This window comes from Eucyclogobius newberryi, unplaced genomic scaffold (assembly GCF_026437365.1).
Source record: "Eucyclogobius newberryi isolate DKJ021-1_F unplaced genomic scaffold, fEucNew1.0.hap1 SCAF_457, whole genome shotgun sequence".
Taxonomy (NCBI): Eukaryota; Metazoa; Chordata; class Actinopteri; order Gobiiformes; family Gobiidae; genus Eucyclogobius; species Eucyclogobius newberryi.
Window position 1 is genome coordinate 43,414 of NW_027316120.1, and position 7,677 is coordinate 51,090.

Sequence of the window (7,677 nt, forward strand, 5' to 3'; positions counted from 1 at the left end):
GCTGTGCACCGACACAAAGGTGCTGGCCAACAGTTCAGCTTTGTCAACGTCGCTGACTGCTTCAACACCATTCTGTATTAGGACCGGGGTCCCATGATGGCGCTCAACCCCATGCATCTGCTTAATCATCCCCCAAACATCCCCGAGACGCGTTTCTCTCCCAATTTTGGAACAATACCGCCTCCAATAGGCACTCTTGGCCGTTCTTACAGTTTTCCGCACAACAGCGCGGGCCCTCTTGTAGTCAATGAGGGCACCCTCAGTGTGGGTAACCCTTAGCCGGCGAAACGCCGCATTTCTCGCCCTAACAGCATAACCACATGCTTCATTCCACCACGGCACCCGCTTCCTATGTCCACTACCACCACTCTTAGGAATCGTGCCTACCGCTGACTGCGTGATGAGCGAGACAATTGAACTATTGAGATCATCCACCTGAGTCAATCCTCCTTCCTGCAGAACCCTAGAACCATCATCAGCTTTCCTCAGGAAAGCCCCCCAGTTTGCCCTTGCCACTCCTCCTGCTCTCAGAGGGAGAAATGGCACAGAGCACAGTGGACCCGGCGGCTCTGAGCTGCTCCGTGTGTTTGGAGGACCTGAAGGAGCCGCTCACTATTCCCTGTGGACACAGCTACTGCAGCAGCTGCATCCACAGCCATTGGGACAGAGAGGAGACAGAGAGGCTGGTCTACAGCTGCCCTCAGTGCAGGCAGAGCTTCAGCCCCAGGCCTGTCCCGGGCAAAAGCGTCATGTTAGCATGTTTAGTGGAGGAGCTGAAGAGGAGCGGGCTCACAGCGCCCCCTGCTGACCGCTACTACGCCGCTCCTGGAGATGTGAGCTGTGACGTGTGCACTGGGAGGAAGCTGAAGGCGCTGGGCTCATGTCTGCAGTGTGTGGCCTCTTACTGTGAGAGCCACCTCCAGCCTCATCATGACGCTGCAGCGCTTCAGAGACACCAGCTGGTGGCGCCCTCACACCACCTCCAGGAGAACATGTGCTCTGAGCACAACGAGGTCAAGAAGATGTTCTGCCGCACCGACGGGCAGCTCCTGTGTGTGGTCTGCTGCATGGAGCATCACACGACACCGTGTCCTCTGCCTCAGAGCGGGCCCAAAGGCAGGCACAGCTGCCGGCCAGGAGGGCCCTGCTGCTCCAGAGCCTCCAGCACAAAGAGACAGACCTGCAGAGGCTCCAACAGGAGGCCCAGGACATCAGCTGCTCTGCCCAGAGAGCGCTGCAGAGCAGCGAGGACAGCTTCAAAGAGATGGTCCTTCTCCTGGAGAAAAGACGCTCTGAAGTGGAGCAGCAGATCCTCTCCCAGGAGAAGACCCAACTGAGCCCAGTCCAAGAGCTCCAGGACCAACTGCAGCAGGACGTGACTGAGCTGAAGAGGAGCATCTCTGAGCTGGACACACTGTCCCTCACCCCTGACCACAACCAGTTTATACTGCACTGCCCCCCTCTGGCCACAGACACACAGCACAGCACAGAGTCCAGGATCCAGACCGGATCAAGGAGGGACTTTGAGGACGTGTCCAGAGCTGTGTCTGAACTCAGGGACAAACTGCAGGTCTTTCTGGAGGAGGCCAAGGTTCAAGTCCAGGATGAACTGAGGCCTGAGCCGAGCTGCAGAGAGGACTTCCTCAGATATGCACGAGACATCACTCTGGACCCAAACACAGCAAGTAAACATCTGTCACTGTCTGATGGAAACAGAAGAGTGACACATGAGTATGAAGAGCAGAGTTATCCTGATCATCCAGACAGATTCAGTGAGGATCAGGTCCTGAGTCTAGAGGAGCTGACGGGCCGATGTTACTGGGAGCTGGAGTGGAACGAGATCATTCATATAGCAGCTGCTTATAAAGACATTGAGAGAGACTGTGTGTTTGGATACAATGAGAAATCCTGGGTCTTAGACTGTCAGGGTTATGATGGTCACTCATTTGCGTTCAACAAAGTCTGGTCCGATATCCCAGGTCCGGTCGGGTCCAGAATCGGGGTTTACCTGGACCACAGCGCAGGGACTCCTGTCCTGTGACATGAGCCTCCTCCACAGAGTCCAGACTCAGTTCACTCAGCCTCTACACGCTGGAGTCTTAGTTTTTTATGGAGCCACTGCACATTTCCTTAAACTGAAATAAGCTCCTGAACAGTCACAGTCGAGACCTTTTTGATCCTGATCTTTTCCTAAACCAGGACTTAAACTGGACTTGCTGCTCTCAGGACATAAAAAACAACATCAGAACCAGAGATTGAGAAACACTGGAGGAAGAACAAAGAGGAGATTTATGGAACGTACTTTATTCAACTCTGTTTGTCTCAAAATCTTTACAAACTTTGCCTTATTCATGAATATTCATGAACAGACTGTTGGTGGTGGTGAAAAATAAATGTACAAAAATAATACGATTCTAAAATTGGACAAAACAGTTTTTACTGTGATTCCGCCTCTTTTTAAGGCGGATTATTCTTCTTTATTCCCAAGATCAGACAAAGTTGTTTCTTTTGAACAATCTGTTTTAAATGTCTTCATTTCTTATGATTTTGAAGAACACATTTGGAAAACCTTCAGGAGCCTCTGTGTTTCTGCTGCAAATGAAATGTCTTTTTACACCTGATTAAATGTGCAGTGTAACAACTTGAAATAAATCTGAGGCTAAAACCGCTCCGTGACTTTTCTGCTGCTTGTTACCATGGAGACGAGCGCTAAAGGTTTGCCACGATAAGAAGGAAAGAGAAGAAGTTGAAGCCCCTCTCCTCTGTCCCTCCTCCTCCGTCTCTCCTCTGTCTCTCCTCTGTCCCTCCTCCGTCCCTCCTCCATCTCTCCTCCGTCCCTCCCCCGTCTCTCCTCCGTCTCTCCTCCTCCGTCCCTCCTCCATCCCTCTCCTCCGTCCCTCGTCTGTCCCTCCTTCGTCCCTCACCTCCGTCCATTCTCCGTCTCTCCTCCGTCCCTCCTCCTGTTCTTTTTCTTTTTTTGAAATACTGTGAGGTCCAAAGTTTAAGGTTGAATGGACGATTTTTTTGGCCCAAATCTGGTGTGGACTGCCAATTAGTCCTGCCACGTATCAATCATAAAACGCACCTACTGCTCACCTGCAGCCGCGTGCGGCTCGTCCCCAGGAGAGCAGCATGTTTCCGCGTGTCTAAGCGCATTGATCTATCATAATATAGTTCCCTCAGTGTACGAGACAAAATTAAGACGGAGAAAGACAGTTCGAGCTGACTCAGAAGAAGACGGAAATCTATGGGAGACGAGAGATGCTGCGATCCGTCACGCTAATATACAAACGCACGTGTGTGTTGTATCAGTCCACAGTGGGGAGTGGCATGTGCACGAGGGAGTGGCATGCGCACTTCCGCCTGAGTTCTCAAATTGCCGAAAAATCGTCCATTGCGCCTTTAAGATCTGACCTCATTCATCTTCTGCTTCAGTGTGAGACGTCTCCAAGCATTTGTTACAGCTAGAGTAGATCTAGAGCAGATTTCGGTAACTCTAATCTAGAGCTCTAGATTAGACTAGATCAGACTTCTGTGACACTCCGCTGCCAGCGGAGATGATGGTGCAGTTCTACACGACCATCATTGAGTCCATCAACTCCTCCATTACCTCCTCCGTCACTTCCTTCATCACCGTGTGGTACGCTGGAGCCACAGCCAGGGACAAACCGCGCCCTCTGCGGAGAAGGTGATCTGCAGGACCTGTACGTCTCCAGGGCTCTGGGACCAGAGGCCACTCCCCTCAGGCAGGATGCCACTCCCCTCAGGCAGGAGGTCACTCCCCTCAGGCAGGACGCCACTCCCCTCAGGCAGGAGGCCACTCCCCTCAGGCAGGAGGCTACGGTCCATCCGGACCAGAACCTCCCTCCACAAGAACAGTTTCTTTCATTCTGCCGTTGGACTCATGAACACTTCTTAAACACTGTCACTTTAACCATCAGTTAATCACTTTCCGCACTACAAATGTAAACTCAACTTTACATTTGTGTACATATTAAGCCTATTTTTTATTTTTGTTGTATTCTTATTTTTTTATCTTATAGCTCATTGTTATTTTATCCCATTGTAGATTTAAATTGTTTCTCTTTTGACTTATTCATTGTTCATTGTTTTATATTGCACCAAGACAAGTTCCTTTGTTTGTGAATTCAAAGCTCCTGGTTCAGAATTTGTTCCGGTGAAAGTTGGAACCAGGACTGAACCAGTTCTAAACCAGGACTAAACCATGACTCCAGGTTATGCAGACTTTCAGTTACCCTTTACCTAGAGACAGATGCTAGCAACCTTGGTTAAGGTGCAGTGTTGTATCAGGTTCAGGGTGGGAAGGAAAAGGTCATAGCTTATGCGAGTCGCAGGTTTAGAGGGGCTGAGAGGAATGATGGGAACTACAGTAGCATGAAGCTAGAGCTTCTTAAGTTGAAATAGACAGTGACAGAAAAGTTTCGCAGCTACCTCCTTTGGTCCAGGTTCACAGTCCTAACCGACAATAACCCGCTTTGTCACCTTTCTACAGCCATGTCGGGGGCTATCCAACAGCTTTGGGTAGAGCAGTTAGCCCTGTTTGATTTTGATGTTAAGTACTGACCCGGTCGTTGTAACTCAGCAGCCGATGCCCTTTCCAGACAGCCAGCTTTAACAGATTTGGATCCAGATTCGGAGGATGCAGAGTTTGACGGTTGTGTAGCTATATGTAACTAAGGGTAGGCAGTGCTTTGGGCTCTGAGTTCACCGCTGCAGGGGTTGAGCACTGCAGAGTCAGACAGCTAAGTGATTTACACATGGACAGTGAGGAGATAGATTCAAGTGCAGAGCAACACACCAACTCTTCCCAGTTACACCAAAGCTGAGCTCCAGACATTCCAAGCTTCGGATCCAACACTCAACGTTTTGAAAGAGCTCTGGGATGGGAGACAAAAACCTTCTTTACAGGAAAGACAAACTCTGCCCATCCCATTACGGTCCCTACTGAAACAATCTCAGAGTAAAAGATGGACTCTTGTATTGTGAGATTGAAGATGCAAATCCTGAAAAATGCTACCAGCTATTATTGCCTTCCTGCCTTAAAGAAACAGTCCTCACCAGTGTGCACAATCAGATGTGACGCCAAGGGATAGAACGGACACTTGGGCTCTTGAGACAAAGGTGTTTTTGGGGAGGAATGCATGAGGAGGTAGAAAAATGTATCAAAAACTGTCAATGGTGCGTGTTGACAAAGTTGCCACAACCCAAAGTTTGTGCACCCCAAACTCCATTTCTAGCTACCCGTCCTCTTGAAGTCGTTGCTGCTGACTACACTACACTTGACCGTGCAAGTGATGGGTGTGAGAATGTTCTTGTGCTCACAGATGTTTTCACAAAGTTCAGCCAGAGGGCAGACACAACTGCTAAGGTCATATTGAAAGAGTGGTTTATGATATATGGGGAGCCTGAGCACTTGCACTCAGATCAGGGCAGAAGTTTTGAGAGTGCTGTGATTGCCGAATTATGCAGTTTGTATGGGGTGAAGAAGAGCCGCACCACACCTCATCACCCGCAGGGAAACCCGCAGTGTGAGAGGTTTAACAGAACCTTGCATGACCTTCTGAAGACACTCCCCCCTGGAAAAAAGCACCGCTAGCCTGAACATTCAGCTGAACTTGTGTATGCTTATAATGTGACCCCACACTCCTCGACTTGGTACCACATGTTGTTTGGAGTACACCCTCATCACCCTGTTGATGCGCTGCTTGGGCAGGAGCCAAAAAAAGATGCCAACACAGACTGGCTCAGGGCCCACACAGAATGTCTTCATAATGCACATGAGAGAGCCAGAGAGAAGCCAGAAAAGCAGCAGAAGGGATGGCCCGTCAGAATGCAAAAGTTTATTGTCCAGCTGTTGAAATAGGGCAGTATGTGTACCTTCGCCATCGTCCTATTGGCAGATATAAGATTCAAGATTCATGGTCATCAAAAGCGCATAAAATCATTGATGTCCAGGGGACACCACACACAGTAGTACCAGTGAATGGTGGTCCATTAAAGAGAGTGCATAGGTCTAATCTTCGTCTTTGTGTAGGGCCTTTGCCCCCTCCAAGTCAAGAATATCAAATGATTCCCCTTGTTCATGAGCCTGAAGCTGATATAGACTCAGACACTGAATCTACAGACTCAGAACCTGACTACCTGCTAGTGGAACAAGTTAATGAACCCATTGGTCAAAGGTTGGAGGACCTAGAAAGCAATTCAGAGGGCGAAGGGTTAGAGCCGGAGTAAAACTGAAAGTGACAACTGTTGGATGTTGACATGATGGATGAGCCCGGTGAAGATTCTCCTCACTCAGGATCAGTTGTGGGAAGTCCGGGTTTGTCTGAAGAAAGACCAGTACCTGCTCCGCGGTGGAGGGTGGCACCATTCAAGATAATCACGCCTATGCCACCCCCACGCAAAAGTGCAAGGGCAACCGCTGGTCAAAGCAGAAACCCATTTAACTTACCTGTGAGTGCCTGCAATAACGCAGTATCTTTCACACCAGATGTGCTGTCTCAGGTGTTAGCGGGTGTGGTCCTTTACACATCAACAGCTATAGCTGATGGTTAGGAAGTCACTGAGACGTTGACTTCTGGCAGGGGAGAATGTAGCTAATGTAATATTAGTTTTAAGAGCTAGTTGCACAGATGTCACTGTGGTCAAATGTGAGAACAGTCGCATGACGTCATGACAGCCGGGTGCCTTGTTGAGAGAGAACTGAAAATGGTTTGTATATTGCATATCTTTCATTAAAATGAGCTTTGAGGACAAAAATAATCAGTCAGGTAACTAGTGAGGCCTAAAACAGTGAAAATACACATGGTTAGAAACAACTACTTCCAGTCCAGAGCTCTTCTTCTACTGATTCTAAAAGGTGTAAATTATAACGACCACTAAATGGCGCATTTTTACCAAGAAATAATCATGAGATTACCAAACACAGTAAACATAACAGCTTTAAACTGCATCATCTTCTAAGATTATTGTCCACTAAAGTTGTAAAAAACAAGGATTGATGTAGATCGACTACTGGTATATACATATATATATGTAGATATATATCTATAGATATCAATATCTATATCTATATAGATATATATTTATATATTTATATATTTATACTGATCTAAAACAGGACCAAGTCCATTCAGAACTGAACAGATTGTAAAACAATTCTTTATTAGAGCTGAGCCGACAAGTCAAAAAGAAAGAGGCGAGCGTCAGAATATGAAAATATACATTTTATTAGTAACAAAAATGAAAACATAATTGATGTGAACGATACAGGAATTCACAGTTCAGCGCTCAAACCCTGCTCCACAGACAGTAACGTTTATCCATCTATTGAAGGAACAGCCAGATACTAAAAACCTGCTGCGGTCGTTTTGAAAGAATGTTTATATCTGGACAAATAAGAATATCAAGCCTTTTGTATCGAAATGTACTTTTAAATGTATCAAGCACATGGCTCACCATTCTACGACTTAAACCATTCAGACATCAAGGAATAGACTCAGCGCTCAAAACTACAAGGAACATTAGAATACTTGTTTTTTAGCAAAATACTGTCATTTTTTGTATTTGTTGAAACTCAAAATCCTTGTAAAACTGTTTAACGAAAGGTCAGATCTTGTCCTGTTTATGTGATTTATTTTGCTCAAATAATCATCT

At 47.2% G+C, this 7,677-nt stretch overlaps 1 pseudogene; it reads left to right on the top strand.

The window, feature by feature from the left end:
* The first annotated feature begins 539 nt into the window (after positions 1 to 539).
* LOC140380223 (tripartite motif-containing protein 16-like) lies at positions 540 to 2,225 on the top strand (annotated as a pseudogene).
* The last annotated feature ends 5,452 nt before the right edge of the window (positions 2,226 to 7,677 follow it).